The following is a 26,968-nucleotide window of genomic DNA, read 5'->3' on the forward strand; positions in this document are numbered from 1 at the left end:
TAACTTGTATAGCACCTTCTGATATTATAAAAACTAGTTCTCAGGAGGGAGGATTTCAGATTGGATCCAGATCGGATTATCTGAATCCTATGTCCAAAGTACCCAGTGCCTGAAGAAGTAGAAAATTATCTTTAAGCTGTGGGCAATAGCAACTGTCTAAATTTTAGGGTGAATATTTTGGGCCACCTGATACAGAGAATATTGTTAGGTGGTCCAAGACTCTTGGGAGGAACATTGTCAGACAATATGTTCTATGTCCATTGATGTAGAACTGTCAGTCTGGATCTTGGATGGGAGGGTTGTAATTGCTAGGTCCCAGAAACACTTCACTCAGGACTAGAGTAATATCTCATGGCTGCCTCTGTATTTGATTTTAAATACATAAATATACATGAATATATGCTTATATAAACATATATTATTTAATACACAATGTATAACATAGATGCATACACTTTTGAGTATATGTATGATATATTCACCTATGTATAGAAACAAAAGGAAATTTATTTAACTTTGTTTTTGAAAGTTGTTGATAATGATTGATAGTATGAAACTTTTTGAATAGAGGGGGAAAACAACAACATATGTGTTCATTAATGCATAAATAATATTTAAGAAATATTTACCAACAGTAATGGGAAATATCTGAGGTCATTGGTAAGCTATGAATTTTAAATTTTATGTATGCTTTGATATTTTGATTTTCTTACAGTAAAATACACAAATAATAAAATGATGAGAAAGGTCAGTAGTGCATACTTTTGGGATCGAGGCATAGTGGTGATGCTTGTAGTTTCAGATAACCAATGAGGAAATGCTATCAAGCAATATCTGTAAGCTGTTTCCAGCATTTATAATGGATATATTTATGAGATTACTTTTCAACCTATTTTTGCTTTCTACAGATGACTACCATATCAAGTGTATATACACATGCATGCACATGAGCTCTGAGTCAGGGACAGGGGAGAGTAGATAACTTAAGACTATAGGTATGCTTTAGTTTAAGTTGTAAGAGTTGATTACAAGGAAAATCTGAAGCAACTCCGGTTGGTTGTTACTTTGTTCATTAAAGGTAAGTTAAACATACAAGCGGAGACATAATAGAACAGCAATCGTAAGTCTTAAGTGACCTCAAAGTATATTATTAAGTCTGGATGGGAAGATCTGCAAAAATTCTAGACTGCTGGACTGTAAGGAATATTTTCATAATAGTGTATCATCACAAAATCAACTGAAAATGGATAAAAGACACCTCAAACTCTAAAACATCTGGAGAAAAACGTACTAAAAACATAAGAGAGAGGCATAAACAATGATTTTTTTTTTTTTTTTTGAGCAAGGCTCCATTGCACCGGGAATAATGTCAAGAATGGACAATTGAATTGCATGGAATTAAAAATCTTTTACACATCAAAGAAACAATTATCATAGAGAAGATACAGCCTGCAGAATGGGGGTGGGGGCGATCATTGCTTCTACGGTATCTCAGACAGCAACTAATATCCAGGACATAAAAAGAACTGCAAAAGTTAACCACCTGCTCCCACCCCTGTTGGTAAGGAGGAAGTGGGATGGAGAGCAAAGAACCACAGGCTCCTGTGACTCCTTAAGATCTGACATGACTCCCACCACACCAGTGAGACAACACCAAGGACCCCAGGCCAGGGCAGTGGCTGCCTCCTCTGTCTTCATAGAATTTCCCCGGGGGATTGTCCCCATACAGGTTGCACCCCAATTTGCCTTTGAATACCAAAACATACCCCAGTTGGCTAAAAAGCTATATATAATATTGTATAATAAACATAAAGTTATATTTGCACTCTGATGCTGGTCTCCAGAGACTGAATCCCAGACATCTTAGTGGACTCCACCTCCACTTTCCCCTACTTCCTGGTAGGCTGGCACCTAAACAGGGACCCCGGCTCCCCACATTTCGCAAGCGGGTAAGTGGACCTCCAAGCAACTCCAACTCTCAGAATAGAGAAAACAAGCTGAGAATGTTGAAAGGGATCTTGGAGAGCAGGCAACTTCAATCTTCTGACAGTTAAAAAGTTTTATGGCAAAGTCTTGGACCTTTGTCCTTGGCTGCTATCAGGCAGGTGTGGGATAAAAGCGCATAGCAAAGCATGACTCAGGAAGCACAGAATAAGGAACAGAAGACCCCCTGCCACCTTATTCTCACTCTATTGTTGCCTTTCTCCAGAGCTGCTTTCCAGGCTCTGCATTGCTGCCTCTCCCAACCTCTGCCCCAATAAAGGCACCAGAGACTGAGTAGGCAGAAGGGGAGGGAGGTGACTCAAGCTATGCTGCGGCCTTTGTAAACAAAAGCATAAACAAAAGCAGATCTCAGACAGATCAGTCTCTTGCCCCGCCTACAGATAATAGTGTGACTTGAGAAAAGTCTTTGAGTTGAGTCTACAAGTAAAGAAGCAGGCTGCACTCTGTGGGGGCACAGCTGGCACTGTGGGTTGGGGGAACTAAGACGGGGGTCGGAGACAGAATTTTAGGTGGAGATGGACAGGGCTTCAGGAGGCCACTGGCTTGGGCAGCTGCATGGAGCATGAGCTAGCACTGTGGCTGTGCGCGTGTGGAACCAGAGAGGCTGGGGTGGTGTGGCAGCGGACCCAGCAGAGCGAGCACCATGGCCACTCAGGGCAAGCAAGAAAGGAAAACTAACCACTGTCACTGTCACATTGCAGAAATCTGGATTGTATAGAGCAGCAAAAAAAAAAGATACAAAGAAAAGATAGCACAATAGAGCCTTATCTATTTCTAGGTCACACCATCACCGGTGATATTAAACCTCAAAAGCTTCATTAGATTCACTTTCCCCATACCTAATATTCTAGCATTCCCTTTCTGGGAAATTTGGCCTGGATCCTACCTAGCTTGCCTAATCCTATCTGGGCAATTAGCATCCCCTCCTCCCTTTCAGCTTTTAAATGGCCCTGGGAAAGTGGAGGATGTTATCACAATCACTTCTGAGTCTAGAGAGGCCCTCAAAATAGGCCAGCATCATCTACAGAGCTAGTATCAAGGCTACACAAAGAAACCCTGTTTCAAAAACCAACCAATGGGCAGCCACTGTCCATCAGCTGCTGGGGACAAATAGGTTACATGGGAGGGGGTGAGGGGAGGGGAGACTCCAGAAAAGCCAGGAATGCTGGGAGTATTACAGGTCTTAGAAGAGAAGCTAGATGGTTTAAGTGGCCTGTGGGGGGCAGGATGTCAGAGTCCCGGGTGTCTTGTCAGTTACAGCAGCAGAGTTAGTGGCCAGAGGTGGCAGAAGCCCCAGGTCTAGCCAGCCAGGCAGGTCCAAAATGCAGTGGTGAATGCTTCGGGAGAAAGAACTCTTCCCCAATATTACAACTCAATAAAGATAGCCACTCTTAGGTGATCCTCGGTGAAGTAACTTGTGTGTTTTATTCCATGTAGATAGGGACTATATAAACATCGAGGAGTGGGGTGGGATTTAGGGGTAGGTGTTTCCTATTGGCTCAGTTTGAAATAAGAGTGATGCAAACACGGGCAAGGACATGTGTTGCAATACGTAACTGACTACCATGTTCCTCTCAGTGAGGTGTGGTTGTGTGTTCCAGAATAGGTACAGAAATGGGTAGGAAGCAGCTCCTGGGGATCTGAGCTCACTCAACCTTACCAGTTCTTTTGTCTGGTGACATGGCTCACTTGCCCTACACCAACTGTGGGCCTGAGTATCAGAGGCTTTCCAGGCCAGGCCTGGTGTGAGGGTTCTGGCGAATGGAAGCGAGTGCGGGCAGGGAAGCGAAGTCTCTGTCTGTGCTTTCCAGGTTACTCAATAACTCCAAGCTGCTCTGAACTGAACCGGTTCTGGCTGGGCAGACTAGCCAGTAAGTAGTGCTGTGGAGCCTCAGCAGATCTCTTCCCAAGTGTTACTGCTCTTAAAACAAAAGGCTCAGGCTACAGAGTAGTTCTCGCACACCTTTAATTCCCTGGATAGGGTTTATATACAGGTTTGGGGGTGATTCAGGGTTAACACCAGGTACCTCTCATTGGCTTGGACTGAGAGTTTGGGGGAAACCTTATTTGCATGTGGGAAGGCTTGGTGACTGATGGCCACACACCTCTCCTGGGGTGTGTGTGGAGGGGTATGGGGGTATTGGGGCAGTAACTTAGCCCTGAGACAGAGGCCCAGGAGACATGATTGAATACCTTCTGTCCCATGTAGGTGGAAATCACCACCCATCGAGTCCCTGGGTTTCCAGACCTTTGCTCAACTGGAGACCAGGCTGCCTGTGTGCAGCCCACTGCCCCACAACCAACCAACCAACCAACCAACCAACTGAATAAACAAACAAATAAAACTGAAAGTTTATTTAAGCTTGTTGATCTGACTTTCCAAAGTTGGCTTCCTTTCATTCTAGAGGGGAAGCTGCTGTTTTAAATAGACATTTTTGAAGCTAGACTCTTTAAAGTTGAAACTCTGTGGACTTTACATTGTTGGCACCATATGTTCTTTTAAAGAATATCAATGTTGGGGATGGAGAGATGATGGCTCAGCAGTTCTTAACCACCAGAACACTGAAGTTCACAATCCAAGACCCATGTGAAGGGGCTCACAACTACATGTAACTCCAACTTTGGGAAATTTTTCATGCTCCTCAGGCCTCCATGGGTGCCTGCTCATACACGCACATGCACTGATATTCACACAAAAATAATTTAAAAAATAAACATCAGCTTGAAAAACTGCCTTACTTGCTTTGCAGCTATGCTAAAATCTCAGCTACTTACTCGGATAGCTATATAGTCATTTTATCTAGGTGAACTCAAAAATAGCTCCACAAAAGCTGTGTGATTATCAAGAGTACATACATCCCCATGAACCTGTCACATGTCCTAAAATCTTTATAATTTTGGGTATATACAAATCAATAAAAAGTCACACTTATTGGTTTGTAGTCTTTTTTTTTCCACCTCTGATGCTCTGGACCAGAGCTGCTTAAACACTTCAATTCATGCTGGATTTTACCTGAAAAATTCCTGCATGAACCCAGAAAAATAGGTATACAATGTAGGTATATAAATCAAACAGTTAATGGCACCTGTGTAACACAGGTATATGGATAAATGTTTAATGATAATAAATCACAAAGAAATTTATTTTTAAAAACTCTATGGGGTAGGAAAGACAGTCAAGTGGCTGAATGTGTACACTGCTCTTGCAGAGGGACTGGGTTGGGTTACCAGCATTGCTTCTGGTGGTTCAAAAACATTTTACTTCATCTCTAAAATAATTTAGCTCTCAAGAATACAGTTTAGCATCCTATGCCACATCCAACCTCTCTACCCAGTCAGATCTCCCACATCCATTTCCAGGGTCTACCTGGTTTTTCTCCAGGTGAGTTTCCCTGACCCATCCACACCTTCACCCTAACCAATCAGATCTATCACAGGGCTTAATCTCAATCTGCCCTAGCATAATCTGTCCACTCCTTCCTGAACTTCAACCTAGCTATAAGATTCTGCCAGAACCTGTAGTGAGAGTTGTGGTTTCTTTAAAGAACAAACAAACAAACAAACAGACATACACAGTCATGTAAACATGTTTTTGTTTTAATTGCAGGTGTAGGATATGGGACTGCTTCAGATTATCCACAGCAATAGTCTATTTGTCTACTGTGTGCTCTGGCAGGGGTATGATTTTGCCAGCTCCAGATAGTTTAATTCTGAGGACTCTGGAGAGGGTAAAAATACCAGAGACACAGAAAGGGTGTGAGAAGGAGAAAGAAGAGGAAGAAGGAGAAGGAGGAAGAGGAAGAAAGGAAGTGTAGTGGAAGAAGATGAAGAAAGGAGGAAGAGAAGGAAGAGGAGGGAGAGGAGGAAGAAAGAAAGAAGTAGGCAGTGGCTTGACTCTTTCCTGTTATTTCCTGCTGTTCCTGCTGCTGGGGGTTGAGAGAAAAGTGACAGAAGTTGGAGATATCCTGTTGAGTCAAAGGTTGGACTTGTGCCAAGGAACTCAATGCCCCTATTCATCAGGAAGTACTTTAAAGAGACCTATGTTCTACAGGAAACCCACCTCAGGGACAAAGATAGACACTACCTCAGAGTAAAAGGCTGGAAAACACTTTCCAAGGAAATGGTCCAAAGAAACAAGCTGGAGTAGCCATTCCAATATTGAATAAAATCGACTTCCAACCCAAAGTTATCAAAAGAGACAAGGAGGGGTACTTCATACTCATCAAAGGTAAAATCTTCCAAGATGAACTCTCAATTCTGAATATCTATGCTCCAAATGCAAGGGCATCCACATTCATTAAAGAAACTATAGTAAAGCTCAAAGCACACATTGTCAGCACACAATAGTGGTAGACTTCAACACCCCACTCTCATCAATGGACAGATCCTGGAAATAGAAACTAAACAGAGACACATTAGCAAATGGATGGATCTTGAGAATATCATCCTGAGTGAGGAAAGCCAATCACAAAAGAACACACATGATATGCACTCAGTGATTATTAGCCCAAAAACTTAGAATACCCAAGATACAATTTGCAAAATACATGACACTTAAGAAGAAGGAAGACTAAAGTGTGGATACTTCCCTCCTTCTTAGAAGGAGGAACAAAATACTCATGGAAGGAGTTACAGAGACAAAGTTCAAAGCAGAGACTGAAGGAATGACCATCCAGAGACTGCCCTACCTGGGGATCCATCCCATATACAACAACCAAACCCAGACACTACTGCATATGCCAGAAAGATTTTGCTCACAGGACCCTGATATAGCTATCTCTTGTGAGACTATGCCAGTGCCTGGCAAATACAGAAGTGGATACTCAGTCATCTATTGGATGGAACACAGGGGCCCCAGTGAAGGAGCTAGAGAAAGTACCCAAGGAACTAAAGGGGTCTGCAATCCTATAAGAGGAACAACAATATGAACTAACCAGTATCCCTCCCCCTGAGCTTGTGTCTCTAGTTGCATATGTAGCAGAGGATGGCCTACTTGGTCATCAATGGGATGAGAGGCCCTTGGTCTTGTGAAGATTATATGCCCCAGTACAGGGGAATTCCAGGGCCAGGAAGCAGGAATGGGTGGGTTGGGGAGCAGGGAGGAGGGAGAGTATAGGGGACTTTGGGGATAGCATTTGGAATGTAAATGAAGAAAATATCTAATAAAAAGAAGAGACCTATGTTCCCTTTCCCCTCTAACCTTCTTTCTTTCCTACCTGGTGTTGGGGTGTTGCAATGGATAAGGGTTGGAAGGGAGGTAGAGGCACAAGAACCAAAATAAAATAGCCATGCCCCCCCCCCCCAGCAGCAAGAACCCATCTGTACTGGCTAGTTTTGTGTCAACTTGACAGAGCTTGAGTTATCACTGAAAGAAGAAGCTGTAACATTGAAATTGCCTTGGAGACTCAAAGATGTTAAAGATGCCAGAGCCATGGGAAACATGCTGAGGAAAGCTGCTAACAGGGAGTGGAACCAGCCCAGGAGAAAACAGTTTGTTGCAGTCAACAAAGATGAAAAAGGAGAGGAGATCTGAAGACCGCTTTGACATCGGCCATGGAGATGCAGAGTTTGGAATTTGCCCAGCTGTTTTCTGGCCTTGCTTTGGGGATTACAGTTAATTAAGTTGAATGAATCTCAGAAGAAACCTTGAACTTTGGACTTTTAACATTGTTGCAACTACTATAGACTATGAGGACTTTGAAAGTTGGACTAAATGCATTTTGCATTATGCTATGTTTAAGTATGGCCCCCATAGACTCATGTTTTTGAACAAGTCTATGGGGACCAGGGAGTGGAATGTGATGGTTTGTATATCCTTGGACCAGGGAGTGGCACCATCTGAAGGTGTGGCCTTGTTGGAATAGGTGTGACCTGGTTGGAATGGGTGTGTCACTGTGGGTGTGGGTATAAGATCCTCACCCTAGTTGCCTGGAAGTCAGTCTTCCACTAGCAGCCTTTGCATGAAGACATAGAACTCTTAGCTCCTCATGCGCCATGCCTGCCTGGATACTGCCATGCTCCCACCTTGATAATGGACTGAACCTCTGAACCTGTAAGCCAGCCCCAATTAAATGTTGCTTTTTATAAGACTTGCCTTGGTCATGGTGTCTGTTCACAGCAGTAAAACCCTAACTAAGGCACCACCCTAAGTGCCAACACCCACAGTTCCCTTCTCTGCTGCATCCAACCTTTCCATCCAGGAAGATATAGTTTGTAAACTTCTGTGAGAACAATCTACCTCAGGTGGCTTTCCAGGCCTAAATCCAAGACATTGCAATAAAACACTATATGACTTCATTTGAAAACTGTTCTACAACTGTATGAGAGCAGAGACTCTCTCCTTCAAGTGCATGGGCCCTGTGAGACTGCCTATACCATAATCACAAATAAAGCCATTAAAACTTTGTCAAAGAATTCCACTGGAATTCAGATTTCTACCTTTTACTTTGATGGAGAAAGTTAACCACAGTTCTAGATGAAGATGTTTTTCTAGAAACCAGGATAGCCTGGCTATTCTGGGCTTCTTCGCTCCTAAATGGTTTTGGGGTGTTGCAAGGAATAAGGGTTGGAAGGTAGCTAGAGACTTCTTGAATACAAGACTAATTTGTAAAAGATGATATAATATTATATACTTTCTATGATGTCTGTGGATCCTCAAAACTACACACTTCTTAGAAATTACATAAAGGAAATTAAACTACTCTATAGAGAATATAAAAGCAACTGAAAAGTGTAACATTAACAGTATAATACATTCCTCAAAAGATGATGTAAAAATGATCAATAATTATATTTCAATGGATTTAGCACCAAAAGATCCCAGGAAAATGTGCTTAAAAGCACCGTGAGATATCATTCAATACCACCCAAAATATTCATCCAAAAATGTTCAATTAACTTAGATAAGAAATGATGACAAGGAGAATAGAATCAGAGGCATTAACACAATTAGTAAAAACATAAATTTCAACCTAGCATGAAAGTTCTTCAAGTTTTCTGAACTCTAAAAATGCAAGCAATATTACGACTCAGGTATTTCACTGCTCAGAATAGATACAAATAAATGAACTGAGTACGGTGAAGATACAACTTCACTCACAGGGTTACCTTGGACTATACCCAAGAGTGAAAGTACAGAATGACTGAGACCCTGAACACAGGAGTGAACAGTGAAGCATGGAAATGCAGTTATGGCATACTGTGTGGTTTTGATTTCTGACTTTTACTATGGGATTTTGTACCTTTTTTTTTAGTTAAAAACTTGTTATTGAACTTATTCATTTAAATTACATAATAGACACATGAGCACACACAATCATAACTAAATAAGCATACAATTAGAAAGTTGTTTTGACAATTTCAAAATGTTTATTATTGAATTTATTGTTAATTTTATTTTCCAATATTTCACAATTGTTGAATAGCAAAAGTTTACTATTTAACACCGTGACTTAAAACAACATTTATTGGTGTAATTACAGAGGGAGAAAGCAATGCAAAGCTGTACCATTTTCTCATTCTTTCACTTATGCACTATTCAAAAATGAGATGACTTCTAATACAATATATCAAAGCATGTTGCATTCAGAGATGAGTACATACCAGGAGCTTCTTTCAATGAACCTATAAGTTATTACAAAGAAAGTAATAAGAAGATAAATTATTATAATAATACATAAAAATGTTAGAATTAGAGAAATGCATAATGGGAAAAGAAGACGATGATTTTTCTCAGATAGTGTATTAGGAAAGAAATGTATATCACAAAATATTGCTATAAAGAAACCCAAGAGTTAAACAAACATCCTCTGCTCTTATTTGAAAACATGTGCCCACATACCTAATTTGGAAGGGAATATAAATATATAGAATCTAAACCTGAAGCCGGGCGTGGTGGCGCACGCCTTTAATCCCAGCACTCGGGAGGCAGAGGCAGGTGGATTTCTGAGTTCGAGGCCAGCCTGGTCTACAAAGTGAGTGCCAGGACAGCCAGGGCTACACAGAGAAACCCTGTCTCGAAAAACCAAAAAAAAAAAAAAAAAAAAAGAATCTAACCCTGAGGTGACATGAAGAGGATGGAAATAACATGAGTATATACACATATCATATATTCTGAGGCTGTGATAAAACACCATCACCATAAACAACTTATAGAAGAAAGAGTATTTTTTCTTGTGGTTCCGAAAGATTGAGTCCATCATTGCAGGCAGGCATTAGAGGAAAAAGCTTAGAAATCATAGTCTCAAGGGAATAAACTGTGCGGGGGCAGAGAGGGCACTGGGGGATAAAGGGAGTGTGAGAAAACTCGCCTCCCCCCAGAGTTCCTGTGCTCTGGGCTGGTGGACTGGGAAGGACTGCCACATGCTTTCCACACATCCCCAGGTGGGTGTCTGGTTGTGTGATGCCACTGACCCCAGCTCGGCAGGTGGTGGACAAGGGTCAGTCCTAGATAACAGGTTCTCAGCCTTGGGCATCCCAGCCACCTCTGGACACCAAGGAAGAGCAGAGAACAGAATGGGGGCCCTGGGGGTGGCTCAGTCAGCCCAGGGCCAAAAGGAGGAGAGGGCAGGGGGAGAGGTGGGTGCTGGGTGGTTCCCACGAGGGGGAGAGTCCTTGATCCAGTCCATGGCTGGAGAACAGGAAGGCCTTCCAACCTCACAACTGCCTGTAATTTCACCTCCCAGTATTCCAATGTCCTCTGCTGACTTATGAGGGCATTTGCATTCATTTGCAGAAACACACACACACAGAGACATGTACAGAGAGAAGCAAAGAGTTAAATAAACCTTAAGATAACAAAAAAGAAGCATTGTAGATAAATCTGTAGAAGCTTCAGTTGTTAACAAGAGTACAAGGAAGTCCTTTGAGACCTATCCAAAGGGAAAGAGTCAAACCCTGACACTATTAATGATATTCTGCTATGCTTGTAGACAGGAGCCTAGCATAACTGTCTTCTGAAAGGCTTCATCCATCAGCTGATGGAAACATGCAGAGACCCACAGCCAAACAATGGACTCCTAGTCCTACAGTGACTGATGTGTAGGGTGGAGGTGGGGGTGGAGGTGAAAGTTAGTGGGGTGGGGGTGGGGGTGGGGGGTTCTCTCTTTTCAGAGGAGAAGGGGAGAGGGAATGGGGGAGGAGCTGAAAGGGGTGAGAACTGGGAGGAAAAGGGTGGCTCATATTGTGATGTAAAGTGAATAAGTAAATAAACTAATAATAATAAAAATACTGCCCCCTGCCCCACACCCATTAAGATCCTATTGCTTGTGGGTCTAAAGCTACAAAATTAATCAAACCTAAGTGCAGAATTTCACCTACTGTTTAATCAGTAGAACAGATTACAGGAGGCTCAGACACCACAAGCCACATACAAAACCAGACTGAAAATCTTGGTTGTGTGTACTCCAGGCTTGACCTTAAGCTGCTAAATTTAGCAAACACTTTCCAAGAGTGATTATAGATCCTGATTTTCTGTATTCTAGTATGTAGAAAAAGTAAATGTTATCTTGATGGTTGAAGTAGCACCTCTACACTCTCCTTTCATTTTAATGTTCTTCCCATCAACTGTTTGATAAACTCTTTTACAGGATGGGATGTGTTCCTCTCTTCCTACAGAGAGCATAATAAGGAGACTTTATTCAACAGCAATAGTAATTAATGGTCATGGCCAGGAATACTGACCCCTAGGATGACACAAAAGATACTCAAAAGTACATGACCCAGTCACAACATAATCCAATGTGCAAAGGTGTTGTAGTTGTCTCAGTGATTTATACCATGAGTGATTCCCTTTATCTGGTTTAAAGTACCTGTAATGTTAGCTTTGTCTTTGATTGAAGCACAGCAGTAGAGCCATGGGGTCATTAGTAGCATGTCCTAAGTCGTTTTATTTTATAATACTGCTCTTTTTATAAGTGCTGTCTCCTGATTTAGCTGCTTTTACGTGTGTGCTTAAAACACTGGTCATAAAAATCTTGAGACTCTTGACCTGAGTCAAACATTTGGCTTCCCAGCCTGGGGCACGTGCAGCATTAGAGGTGTTCACACCATACCAAATACTGAAACAAATGGGTCTTAGTACTGGCAAATGTTGGTGTTGAGCAGATAAGTTTACACAACTTTAGCCATAGTAAGAGAAACCATCTACATTTGCACCTACCAGTCAAGTATAAAGGTTGAATATACATGATGGCATGCCTAGGAAATGGACTTATTTTGCATTGTAGCCATTGCCAATATCCACTGTAGGAAGACAGTCCATTTAGCTGTGTCCAGGAGCAACTCTAATCTATTTGCACACGAAGGTATTTATATGGCAGTTTTAAACTGAAATCTTGTGCCTATCACCTGTCATTACAGAAGGCAGTAGCAGAGACAGGATTAGAAACTTTAAATTATGTTTACTTAGAAAGGAGTTACTTGAGAAGACAGCAAAATAATATCCTTGACATCTATTGTAAGATTGATCTTTAACTGACAAAGTATATATGGAGTTGGAAATTGAGAAAGAAAGTCACTGCAAAGCTTAGTCTTGCAGCCATGTTGTGTGATCACTACTGTCTTTGAGATTTATAGTTTTAGTGTTTTTCTTCTTAATGCCTCTTCTCTCTGTTTGACAGGAATTTGCATACACCAAAGGCCACTGAGTCTTACAATACTCCTGTTAAATAATTAAAATAAACACCCACACTGCAGGGGGTTTAAAAGGCCCTCCTAGATGACATTACCTTGGTAAATGAAAACAGCTTATGGCCTCAACTTGTCTATTGAGAATGGGTTAATGAAATGAATTGGACAAGAAGAATTCTTGGCAAGTTTTGTCTATATTGAAGAAACAGAAAAGTACTGTACAGTATTGTTAGCTTCCTAAACAGGATACTAAAGTGTGATATTCACATTTCTGTAAACTGAACATTTAAAAACTAACTGTTTCCAAGATTGATTGTAGATCCTGATTTTCTGTTTTGTGCCTAGGAGATGATTCAGTGCTAATAACACTTACTGACCTTGCAGTGGATTCATGTTTGTTTACCAACACATCTGTCAGTAACTCCATTTCCAAGGAATCCAAAACCCTCTTCTAAGGTCTAGGGGCATGGAGCACATATGTAGTACACATTTACAAACGTTCACACACATGAAATATGTTTGTAAAAATTATCTAAGGATTCAAATCAATTTCAAGTAATCTAAGTGTGATAGTTTGAATATGCTCAGCCCAGGAGTGGCACTATTAGGAGGTGTGGCCTTGTTGGAGTAGGTGTGTCACTGTGTGCGTGGGCTTTAAGACCCTCACCCTAGCTGCCTGGAAGCCAGTCTTCCATTAGCAGCCTTCAGATGAAGATGTAGAACTCTCAGCTTCTCCTGCACCATGCCTGCCTAGATGATGCCATGTCCCTATCTTGATGATACTGGACTGAACTTCTGAACCAGTAAGCCAGCCCTAATTAAATGTTGTCTTTCATAAGACTTGCATTGGTTGTGATGTCTGTTCACATCAAGTTTTATCTTTACTTTATAGCCTATAATTTCTGCTTTTTAAGAAATTTTTAATTTAACTGACTACTAATGAAAACTTTTTAAATTTTTTTTTACTGATTAAATTTTTCTTTGAAAATTCTATGCATGTATATAATTATTCTAATTACTCCCACCAGTTCCATAACCAATATTCTCCCTTCAAGTCTTTTCCATATTCATGTCCTTTTGGCTTGTTTTGAGACTGTTGGATTTGGACAAGTTTTGTCTGAGTTACTACATGTTGAGAAATATCCTTTGTAAGTAGTTTCCCATTGGTATACACCAAAGAGAGTGACTGTCATCTACACCCTCAGACTCCATTAGCAACCAATAGAACAGCAGGAAAAGGAAGTTCTCCATCAATCTAAACCCCTATCGGTGACTGACTATTGATAGTTTTGTATAGGCACAGTGCAGGCTATGAGAGCATGTTGGCAATGTTCATGTCATGCCCTGAAGACAGCATTTCACAGCCTTCACACTGTCTTAAAGACCTCACATTCTACTCCCTCTCTGACATTCCCTGAGCCCCAGAAAGCCTAGCAGACTGACATTACAGTTTATAAGATGACCAGCTGTGAGGAGCAGTTGTGGCAGCCGCCCACAAGATGGTGCCCGGGACGACTGCCAGGTCTTATGACCTGCACCTGACTTCCTCATTACCTCAGACTTAGCCACATCCCAGCCACCTGCACTGTGCAGACGCCATGCCTCGTTAGTTAGCCTGAGGTGACATCACTTGCTGTGAACTATCCCATCCCGCAGGATTCAGTTATTCGTGGGTGCGAGGAGAACTGCAAACCTGGAAGGAGATGGGAGGAAGAAAAAGAGAAATAGGAGACCAGGAAGGGTACCTATCGAGGTCTCGTTTATTATGCTGAGGTGCCTTCTTTTTATAGCATACATCGTGGGGAATATGGGAGGGGTCGAGGGAGAATTATACAAAGAACAAAGAAATGGGCAACTGCTGACATGGGGACCGAAGTCAGGCGACAGGCAGCGGGCACTTTGCATCTTATCTCTGGAACATCGATCCTCCTTGACAGCCTTGGGTGTCAGGCTGGGCTCAGGCGTAACTCTTGTCCTTGGATGTCATGGGAACTCAGGAAGAGATAGGGAAGAGGGGACTATAATTCAGCTTTTACAGCCTCAGGTGCCAGGAAGGGAATAGGGAGGAAAGGGGGTGATAACCAGCTCTTAGTACAAGGCCATTTGGCCTGTTAGGGAGATTGTGAAGGGCTCACTTTCTCACGGGATGGTCTCTGACAGTGAACCAATGGACTGCTGTTACGTGACTGGGGTGATTGGGAGGACTCAGTAGGGTATTTAAGGTGAGCCCCAGGGTTTGTTCGGGGGATTCCCGTTCCTGCATTGCAATGCTAAGTGTTCCTGAATAAACCTGCTTGAAGAAGGACAACGTGGTGTTGTGTCTTTCCTGCTGGTCGGGGTGGATGTGACAAGTGGTGGAACCCTTAAGGGGACTTCTGCTTCACGAGAGTGCTGAGGGTCCAGAACTTCAAGAGGTCAGGGTAGCCAGCTGGAAAGCTCCCAGCTAAGTGGGACGATTCAAGTTCTCTGTTAGAGACAATAAGGTTCCCGGTTAGGGATGATTAAGATAAAACAGTTATGGGTAACGCAACATCAGGGCAGTCCATTTGCCAGGCATTAAAGGATTTGTTGAAAGTAAAAGGAATCGGACTGAAAAAGGATACGTTAGAAAACTTTCTAAAGGCCGTTGATCAGGTGGCTCCGTGGTTCCCTGTGTCAGGACATCTTACAGGGCCTAGTTGGGATAAGTTAGGGAAGGATCTGAAGTTTGCCAAGGAGCAAGGGGTCCTCGTCAAGGGGATGCTTCTGGTATGGAAGTTAGTACGTAACTGTATTAAGGACAGGGAGAAGTGCGGGGCTGAGTTGCAGAAAGGGAATGAGGCTTTGAACCAAGTAAGAGAGGAGAGATCACAGGAGTCTGATGCAGAAAGCAGCTCTGGTGAGGGGGACCTGTCCGAGGATGATTTAGAAAGCCTTCCAGACAGTCTTGAAATAATGAAAGTGAAGGTTCAGCCTTCAGCACCAGCTCTTCCGCAACCAAAGTCATACGATGGGGGGGGGGGGGGGGGGAGGGCGGGGGATTGGGGGGGGGCGTCCAGACGGTCTCTACACCCAGAGATGTGGAGAGAGCTAGGAGCACAGTGCTACCCAGTGTTCCAGGATGCACAAGGAGCTAGATTTCATGAACCATTAGACTGGAAGATTATAGAGACTGGCTGAGGGCATAAGGGCTTATGGAGTGACTGCTGCTTTTGTGGTGGCTCAGCTTGAATCACTGCATCACTACTGCTTTACACAGAGCGATTGGCAGAACCTCGCTCGTGCTTGCCTGTACCTGGGTCAGTATCTGGATTGGAAATCATTTTTCATAGAATTTGCTGGTGAGCAAGCAGCTCAGAATGCCGGGGCAGGGCAGGACGCTTGAGATCAAAATATGTTACTGGGGCAAGGGAGGTTTGCTGCAGCCCAAACCAATTATCCACGTCAAGTTTATGAGCAAATTAATAAGGTGTGTATCAAAGCCTGGAAGGCTCTCCCCATCAGAGGAGAAGTCAGCGGCAACTTAACAAAGATCTTGCAAGGCCCTACTGAGCTGTTTGCAGACTTTGTGGCTAGAATTGTGGAAGCTGCAGGCAAGATTTTTGGGGATCCCGACACAGCCATGGTGCTTCTAAAACAGTTGATTTTTGAGCAGTTCACCAAGGAGTGTAGACAAGCTATTATTCCTATAAGAATAGAGAATTGGAGGTCTGGATGAAAGTGTGCAGAGAGCTTGGAGGACCCTTGACTAATGCTGGCTTAGCCGCTGCTGTAGCCCAGGTTTCAAGAGGAAAGGGTAGTGCCAGAAGCACTGGATGCTTTCGATGCAGTCAACCAGGTCATATGAAGAGACAGTCCCCTCAGCAGGCGGGAGCAGGAAGTGCTTCTGGGCCATGCCCTGGCTTATGTCCCATATGTAAGAAAGGAAATCATTGGGCTAATGAATGTTGTTGCTCCATGAAAGATTTCAATGGACAGCCTATTTCTCACAGCAGGGCTCTTCTAAAAAATGGACGGAGGGGCCCCCGACCCCAGGGCCCTCAAATATATGGGGCAGTTTCCGAGGGGTGGCCCAACCTGAGAATGCCAATGCAGTGGAACAGCCCAGGAGAGCAACAAGAGGGAGTGCAGGGCTCGACCTCTGTTCCACCGCCAGACTCATATTAACACCTCGAATGGGGATGAAGTTGGTCGAGTCTGATTTTTAAAGGGCCACTGCCACCTAATACTGTAGAACTCCTGCTGGACCATAGCTCTGTGACCCTTCAAGGGCTGGTTGTACACCTGAGTAATAGATTCAGATTATACTGGACAGGTCAAAATTATGGTCTCCTCACCACAGGGAATTGTAGCCATTTCCCCTGGTGATCATATGCACAGCTCCTCTTATTGCCAAGTTGTCACTCCAAGATTCCAGCTAATGATAAAGAAAGAGGGAATAGAGGATTTGGTTCTATGGGAGCCACTTCAATTTACTACTCCATGGACCTTAATGAGAGACCTCTACTTGTATTGCAGGTAGAGGGAAAAGCTATTTCAGGATTGCTTGATACTGTCGCTGACTGAAGCATAATTAGCATAAAGGACTGACCATCAGTTTGGCCACATCAGCAGTCAGAACAAACCCTGAGAGGCCTGGGCTATGCCCAAATGCCCAAAGTGAGATCATGCTGACTCACTTGGAAGAACCAGGAGGGCCATTTCGGTTGTTTTCAGCCTTATGTGCTCCCTGTTCCAATCTCCCTCTGGGGACAGGACCTGATGCAAGAAATGGGATATAAATTGACAAATGAGTTGCCTTATAACCCACAAGCTCAACAAATTATGCAGAATTATGGATATCAATCTGAAAAAGGATTAAGACCTCGATTGCAGGGCAGGAAGTCCCCCATTCTTGTGAGTTCAAAGAAAGGTCATGCTGGACTGGCTTTTTCCTAGGAGCCACTGAGGAGGCCATCCCCATTACTTGGAAGACTGAGGATCCAGTATGGGTTCCTCAGTGGCCTTTGCCATCAGAGAAATTACAGGCTGCTAAGGAATTAGTTCAAGAACAGTTACAAATGGGCCATATTCGCCCCTCTACTTCTCTTTGGAATACCCCCATATTTGTCATTAAGAAAAAATCAGGGAAATGGAGGTTGTTACATGATCTTAGAGAGATTAATAAACAAATGGTCATTATGGGACCTTTTCAAAGAGGCTTGCCCTTACCATCGGTGTTTCCAAAAGCATGGCCGATGATAGTTTTAGATATTAAAGATTGCTTCTTTTCCATCCCCTTGCATGAACAAGATGCAGTAAGATTTGCATTTACTTTGCCTTCTATAAATCATGAAGAACCATATAAGAGGTTTGAGTGGGTTGTTTTGCCCCAGGGCATGGCCAATAGTCCCACTATGTGTCAGCTATATGTAGATGCAGCCTTACATGAGGTTAGACAGGAATTCCCCAGAATAAAATGTTATCATTATATGGATGATGTCCTTCTGGCAGCACCAACCGAGGAAATGCTGGATTTGGCATAGAGTAAGACCATACAACAGCTACAAAAGAGAAGGCTTACAGTAGCCCCTGAAAAGGTGCAGAAGGGCAAGGTCATCCATTATTTGGGAAGCAAAATAACAGAACAATATATAACTCCACAGAAGATTCAAATTAGAACTGATCATCTAAGGACTTTAAATGATTTTCAAAAGTTGCTAGGAGATATTCAATGGGTTAGGCCTTATCTGGGTCTAACAAATAAGCAATTGCAACCTCTTTATGACATCTTGCCAGGAGCGACAGCCCTGGATTCAGAGAGAGCTCTTACAGAAGAAGGAAGGGAAGCCTTAAAGTTAGTAGAGAAGGCTATTCAAATTGCTGCTTTAAAGAGGAGAGAGGTTGATCTTCCTATATCATTATGTATTTTGCCATCAGAAAATTAACCTACTGGAGCACTTTGGCAAGGGGCTCCTTTATTATGGATCCATCCTAAAATTTCCCCCACCAAAGTGTTATCCTATTATCCTGCCTCGGTTGCCCAATTGGCATTGCTGGGTTTACAGCAATGCGTGCAGCATTTTGGCACCCTTCCTGATGAAATTATTGTACCATATGATAGTAGACAAGTTGAAGTGTTGTCTGCCACTGTAGATGACTGGGCAGTTTTAAGATGCAGTTTTGTAGGTCAGATAGATAATCATTTTCCCAAAGATCCCATTTTACAGTTGTGTAAAGCTCACCCTGTAATTTTTCCTGTGATTACCTCTCGATTACCATTGAAAGGGGCTCCTGCAATTTTTACAGATGGATCAAAGTCAGGATGCAGAGCCTATTTAGTTCAAGGCTCTGTGACTATAGTTTTACAATCCCCCCTCCCCCTGCCTCACTGCAAGCTATAGAATTACAGATTGTGATTAAGGCTTTTAAGACATTCACAGGCCTTTAATTTAATATCAGATAGTCAATATGCGGTTAATGCTCTTGCTATCTTGGAGGTGGTTGGTAGGGTGAACCTTAGGTCCAGCATTGGGGATTTCTTAAGTAAATTACAAAATTTGCTATTGCATAGATACTCCCCTTCTTTGTTCAGCATATCCGAGCTCATACTGGGTTACCAGGTCCATTGGCTGAGGGTAATGACATAGTGGATAAGGCAGCACAAGCTGCTGTATTTTTGGCATGTTCTGCTCTCAACCTTGCTCGTGATTTTCATTCTAAATTTCATGTAAATTCTAAAACATTAGCCTCTGGCTTTGGGATCACCTGAGCAGAGGCCAGGGAGATTGTCAAGGCCTGTCAGGCCTGCACTTCTTTATTACCTCAACCCTTCTTTGGAGTTAACCCACGAGGGTTACTACCCCTACACATTTGGCAGATGGATGTAACTCATTTTGCCGAATTTGGAAAATTACAGTTTGTTCATGTTTCAATTGCTACTGCCTCTGGAGTCATTTTTGCTTCTTTGCATACTGGAGAAAAGGCCCGTCATGTTATAGCTCATTGCTTTGAAGCATGGGACTCTTGGGGTCAACCCAAAGAATTAAAAACTGATAATGGGAGACTGCATTAGTTAGGGAAGCAGAAACCGGCCTGAGTAGGACCACAGGCCTCATCCGGCTGGATCAGCGCCGGGGTAGCGGGAGCGCAGGGTTGCCTGACACCCGCCAGCTACCCACGACCCCCGCCGCAGGATTTTGGGACTGCTGGTGAGTGGAACACAGCTTCTGCTTCAATCCAATTGCGCGGGACCTGAGACTGCATTAGTTAGGGAAGCAGAAACCGGCCTGAGTAGGGCCACAGGCCTCACCCGGCCGGATCAGCGCCAGGGTAGCGGGAGCGCAGGGTTGCCTGACACCCGCCAGCTACCCACGACCCCCGCCGCAGGATTTTGGGACTGCTGGTGAGTGGAACACAGCTTCTGCTCCAGTCCAATCACGCGGGACCTGAGACTGCTCTGGTTGGGGAGAGAGAAATCCGGCCCACACAGGGCCACAAGCCTCTTCCGGTCAGAAAAGCACCTGAGCAGCTGGGGCGCAGGGTCTGCTGACACTCGCCAACTGCCCACAACACCCGCCACAGGATCTTAAGACTTCTGGTGAGGGGAGCACAGCTTCTGCTCCAATCCAATTGCGCGGGACCTGAGACTGCATTAGTTAGGGAAGCAGAAACCGGCCTGAGTAGGACCACAGGCCTCATCCGGCTGGATCAGCGCCGGGGTAGCGGGAGCGCAGGGTTGCCTGACACCCGCCAGCTACCCACGACCCCCGCCGCAGGATTTTGGGACTGCTGGTGAGTGGAACACAGCTTCTGCTTCAATCCAATTGCGCGGGACCTGAGACTGCATTAGTTAGGGAAGCAGAAACCGGCCTGAGTAGGGCCACAGGCCTCACCCGGCCGGATCAGCGCCAGGGTAGCGGGAGCACAGGGTTGCCTGACACCCGCCAGCTACCCACGACCCCCGCCGCAGGATTTTGGGACTGCTGGTGAGTGGAACACAGCTTCTGCTCCAGTCCAATCACGCGGGACCTGAGACTGCTCTGGTTGGGGAGAGAGAAATCCGGCCCACACAGGGCCACAAGCCTCTTCCGGTCAGAAAAGCACCTGAGCAGCTGGGGCGCAGGGTCTGCTGACACTCGCCAACTGCCCACAACACCCGCCACAGGATCTTAAGACTTCTGGTGAGGGGAGCACAGCTTCTGCTCCAATCCAATTGCGCGGGACCTGAGACTGCATTAGTTAGGGAAGCAGAAACCAGCCTGAGTAGGGCCACAGGCCTCACCCGGCCGGATCAGCGCCAGGGTAGCGGGAGCGCAGGGTTGCCTGACACCCGCCAGCTACCCACGACCCCCGCCGCAGGATTTTGGGACTGCTGGTGAGTGGAACACAGCTTCTGCTCCAATCTTTAAATAGTGACAACGATAACAACTAACCCCAGAGATTACCAGATGGCGAAAGGTAAACGTAATAATCTTACTAACAGAAACCAAGACCAGTCACCATCATCAGAACCCAGCACCCCCACTTCACCCAGTCCAGGGCACCCCAACACACCGGAAAAGCTAGACACGGATTTAAAAGCATATCTCCTGATGATGATAGAGGACTTCAAGAAGGACGTTAATAACACACTTAAAGAAATGCAGGAGAACACTGCTAAAAAGGAAGAAGACAATAAAGAGAAAGCACAAAAATCCCTTAAAGAATTGCAGGAGAACACTGCTAAAGAGTTACAAATCCTTAAAGAAAAACATGATAACATAATCAAACAGGTAGAAGTCCTTACAGAAAAACAGGAAAACACATCCAAACAGATGATGGAAATGAACAAAACCATACTAGACCTAAAAAGGGAAGTAGACACAATAAAGAAAACCCAAAATGAGGCAACACTGGAGATAGAAACCCTAGGAAAGAAATCTGGAACCATAGATGCAAGCATCAGCAACAGAATACAAGAGATGGAAGAGAGAATCTCAGGTGCAGAAGATTCCATAGAGAACATCGGCACAACAATCAAGGAAAATGGAAAATGCAAAAAGATCCTAACTCAAAACATCCAAGAAATACAGGACATAATGAGAAGACCAAACCTACGGATAATAGGAGTGGATGAGAATGAAGATTTTCAACTCAAAGGACCAGCAAACATCTTCAACAAAATTATAGAAGAAAACTTCCCAAATCTAAAGAAAGAGATGCCCATGAACATACAAGAAGCCTACAGAACTCCAAATAGACTGGATCAGAAAAGAAATACCTCCCGACACATAATAATCAGAGCAACAAATGCTCTAAATAAAGATAGAATACTAAAAGCAGTAAGAGAAAAAGGCTAAGTAACATATAAAGGCAAGCCTATCAGAATTACACCAGATTTTTCACCAGAGACTATGAAAGCCAGAAGATCCTGGACAGATGTTATACAGACACTAAAAGAACACAAATTCCAGCCCAGGCTACTATACCCAGCCAAACTCTCAATTAACATAGATGGAGAAACCAAAGTATTCCACGACAAAACCAAATTCACACATTATCTCTCCACGAATCCAGCCCTTCAAAGGATAATAACAGAAAAAAACCAATACAAGGACAGGAACCACGCCCTAGAATCAACAAGAAGGTAATCCCTCAACAAACCTAAAAGAAGACAGCCACAAGAACAAAATGCCAACTTTAACATCAAAAATAACAGGAAACACCAATTTCTTTTCCTTAATATCTCTTAATATCAATGGACTCAACTCCCCGATAAAAAGACATAGACTAACAAGCTGGCTACACAAACAAGACCCAACATTTTGCTGCTTACAGGAAACTCATCTCAGAGAAAAGGATAGACACTACCTCAGAATGAAAGGCTGGAAAACAATTCTCCAAGCAAATGGCATGAAGAAACAAGCTGGAGTAGCCATTCTAATATCTGATAAGATTGACTTCCAACCCAAAGTCATTAAAAAAGACAGGGAGGGACACTTCATACTCATCAAAGGTAAAATCCTCCAAGAGGAACTATCAATCCTGAATATCTATGCTCCAAATACAAAGGCAGCCACATTCATTAAAGAAACTTTAGTAAATCTCAAAGCACACATTGCACCTCATACAATAATAGTGGGAGACTTCAACACACCACTTTCACCAATGGACAGATCATGGAAACAGAAACTAAACAGGGACACAGTGAAACTAAGAGAAATTATGAATCAAATGGATCTGGCAGATATCTACAGAACATTCTATCCTAAAACAAAAGGATATACCTTCTTCTCAGCACCTCATGGTACCTTCTCCAAAATTGACCACATAATTGGTCACAAAACAGGCCTCAACAGATATAAAAATATTGAAATTGTCCCATGCATCCTATCAGATCACCATGGACTAAGGCTGATCTTCAATAACAAAATAAATAATAGAAAGCCAACCTTCACGTGGAAACTGAACAACACTCTTCTCAATGATACCTCGGTCAAGGAAGGAATAAAGAAAGAAATTAAGGACTTTTTAGAGTTCAATGAAAATGAAGCCACAACATACCCAAACTTATGGGACGCAATGAAAGCATTTTTAAGAGGAAAACTCATAGCTCTGAGTGCCTCCAAAAGGAAACTAGAGAGAGCACACATTAGCAGCTTGACAACACACCTAAAAGCACTAGAACAAAAGGAAGCAAATTCACCCAAGAGGAGTAGACGGCAGGAAATAATCAAACTCAGGGGTGAAATCAACCAAGTGGAAACAAGAAAAACTATTCAAAGAATCAACCAATCAAGGAGCTGGTTCTTTGAGAAAATCAACAAGATAGATAAACCCTTAGCCAGACTCACTAGAGGGCGCAGGGAAAGCATCCTAATTAACAAAATCAGAAATGAAAAAGGAGACATAACAACAGATCCTGAAGACATCCAAAACACCATCAGATCCTTCTACCAAAGGCTATACTCAACAAAACTGGAGAACCTGGATGAAATGGACAAGTTCCTAGACAGATATCAGGTACCAAAGTTGAATCAAGATCAGGTTAATGATCTAAACAGCCCTATATCCCCCAAAGAAATAGAAGCAGTCATTAATAGTCTCCCAACTAAAAAAAGCCCAGGACCAGATGGGTTTAGTGCAGAGTTCTATCAGACCTTCAAAGAAGATCTAATCCCAGTTCTTCACAAACTATTCCACAAAATAGAAACAGAAGGTACTCTACCCAACTCATTCTATGAAGCCACAATTACTCTGATACCTAAACCACAAAAAGACCCAACAAAGATAGAAAACTTCAGACCAATATCCCTTATGAATATTGATGCAAAAATCCTCAATAAAGTTCTTGCTAACCGAATCCAAGAACACATCAAAACAATCATCCATCCTGACCAAGTAGGTTTCATCCCAGGGATGCAGGGATGGTTCAATATACGGAAATCCATCAACGTAATCCAGTATATAAACAAACTCAAAGATAAAAACCACATGGTCATCTCCTTAGATGCGGAAAAAGCATTTGACAAGATCCAACACCCATTCATGATAAAAGTCTTGGAAAGATCAGGAATTCAAGGCCCATACCTAAACATGATAAAAGCAATCTACAGCAAACCAGTAGCCAACATCAAAGTAAATGGTGAGAAGCTTGAAGCAATCCCTCTAAAATCAGGGACTAGACAAGGCTGTCCACTTTCTCCATACCTATTCAACATTGTACTTGAAGTCCTAGCCAGAGCAATTCGACAACAAAAGGAGATCAAAGGGATACAAATTGGAAAAGAGGAAGTCAAAATATCACTTTTTGCAGATGATATGATAGTATATATAAGTGACCCTAAAAATTCCACCAGAGAACTCCTAAGCCTGATAAACAGCTTCGGTGAAGTAGCTGGATATAAAATTAACTCAAACAAATCAATGGCCTTTCTCTACACAAAGAATAAACAGGCTGAGAAAGAAATTAGGGAAACAACACCCTTCTCAATAGTCACAAATAATATAAAATATCTTGGCGTGACTCTAACTAAGGAAGTGAAAGATCTGTATAATAAAAACTTCAAGTCTCTGAAGAAAGAAATTATAGAAGATCTCAGAAGATGGAAAGATCTCCCATGCTCATGGATTGGCAGGATCAACATTGTAAAAATGGCTATCTTGCCAAAAGCAATCTACAGATTCAATGCAATCCCCATCAAAATTCCAAATCAATTCTTCAACGAATTAGAAAGAGCAATCTGCAAATTCATCTGGAATAACAAAAAACCTAGGATAGCAAAAACTCTTCTCAAGGATAAAAGAACCTCTGGTGGAATCACCATGCCGGACCTAAAGCTCTACTACAGAGCAATTGTGATAAAAACTGCATGGTACTGGTATAGTGACAGACAAATAGACCAATGGAATAGAATTGAAGACCCAGAAATGAACCCACACACCTATGGTCACTTGATCTTCGACAAGGGAGCTAAAAACATCCAGTGGAAGAAAGACAGCATTTTCAACAAATGGTGCTGGCACAACTGGTTGTTAACATGTAGAAGAATGCGAATCGATCCATTCCTATCTCCTTGTACTAAGGTCAAGTCTAAGTGGATCAAGGAACTTCACATAAAACCAGAGACACTGAAACTTATAGAGGAGAAAGTGGGGAAAAGCCTTGAAGATATGGGCACAGGGGAAAAATTCCTGAATAGAACAGTAATGGCTTGTGCTGTAAGATCGAGAATTGACAAGTGGGACCTCATGAAACTACAAAGCTTCTGCAAGGCTAAAGACACCATCAATAAGACAAAAAAACCACCAACAGATTGGGAAAGGATCTTCACCTATCCTAAATCAGATAAGGGACTAATATCCAATATATATAAAGAACTCAAGAAGGTGGACTCCAGAAAGTCAAATAACCCCATTAAAAAATGGGGCTCAGAACTGAACAAAGAATTCTCACCTGAGGAATACCGAATGGCAGAGAAGCACCTGAAAAAATGTTCAACATCCTTAATCATCAGGGAAATGCAAATCAAAACAACCCTGAGATTCCACCTCACACCAGTCAGAATGGCTAAGATCAAAAATTCAGGTGACAGCAGATGCTGGCGAGGATGTGGAGAAAGAGGAACACTCCTCCATTGTTGGTGGGATTGCAAGCTTGTACAACCACTCTGGAAATCAGTCTGGCGGTTCCTCAGAAAATTGGACATAGTACTACCGGAGGATCCAGCAATACCTCTCCTGGGCATATATCCAGAAGATGTCCCAACCGGTAAAAAGGACACATGCTCCACTATGTTCATAGCAGCCCTATTTATAATAGCCAGAAGCTGGAAAGAACCCAGATGTCCCTCAACAGAGGAATGGATACAGAAATTATGGTACATTTACACAATGGAGTACTACTCAGCTATTAAAAAGAATGAATTTATGAAATTCCTAGCCAAATGGATGGACCTGGAGGGCATCATCTTGAGTGAAGTAACACAATCACAAAAGAACTCACACAATATGTATTCATTGATAAGTGGATATTAGCCCAAAACTTAGGATACCCAAGATATAAGATACAATTTGCTAAACGCATGAAACTCAAGAAGAATGAAGACCAAAGTGTGGACACTGTGCACCTTCTTAGAATTGGGAACAAAACACCCAGGGAAGGAGCTACAGAGACAAAGTTCGTAGCTGTGATGAAAGGATGGACCATTTAGAGACTGCTGTATCCAGGGATCCGTCCCATAATCAGCTTCTAAACGCTGACACCATTGCATACACTAGCAAGATTTTGCTGAAAGGACCCAAATATAGCTGTCTCTTGTGAGACGATGCCGGGGCCTAGCAAACACAGGAGTGGATGTTCACAGTCAGCTATTGGATGTATCACAGGACTCCCAATGGAGAAGCTAGAGAAAGTACCCAAGGAGCTAAAGGGATCTGCAACCCTATTGTTGGAACAACATGATGTACTAACCGGAACCCCGGAGCTCTTGTCTCTAGCTGCATATGTATCGAAAGATGGCCTAGCCGGCCATCAATGGAAAGAGAGGCCCATTGGACTTGCAAACTTTATATGCCCCAATATAGGGGAATGCCAGGGCCAAAAGAATGGGAATGGGTGGGTAGGGAAGTGGGGGGCGCTATGGGGGACTTTTGGGATAGTATTGGAAATGTAATTGAGGAAATTATGTAATAAAAAAAAAAAAAAAAAAAAAACTGATAATGGCCCTGCTTATACTTCCAATTCTTTTGTTAGCTTTTGTAAGATGATGGGTGTTCATCTTGTACATGGTATTCCCTATAACCCTCAGGGGCAGGGAATAATTGAACGTGCTCATCGTACCTTAAAAGAATGCTTAATAAAACAAAAAGGGGGAGTTGCCCTAGGGGCGACTTC

Source organism: Mus caroli, unplaced genomic scaffold, assembly GCF_978045245.1.
Source record: "Mus caroli unplaced genomic scaffold, Mus_caroli_1 scaffold_16, whole genome shotgun sequence".
NCBI lineage: Eukaryota > Metazoa > Chordata > Mammalia > Rodentia > Muridae > Mus > Mus caroli.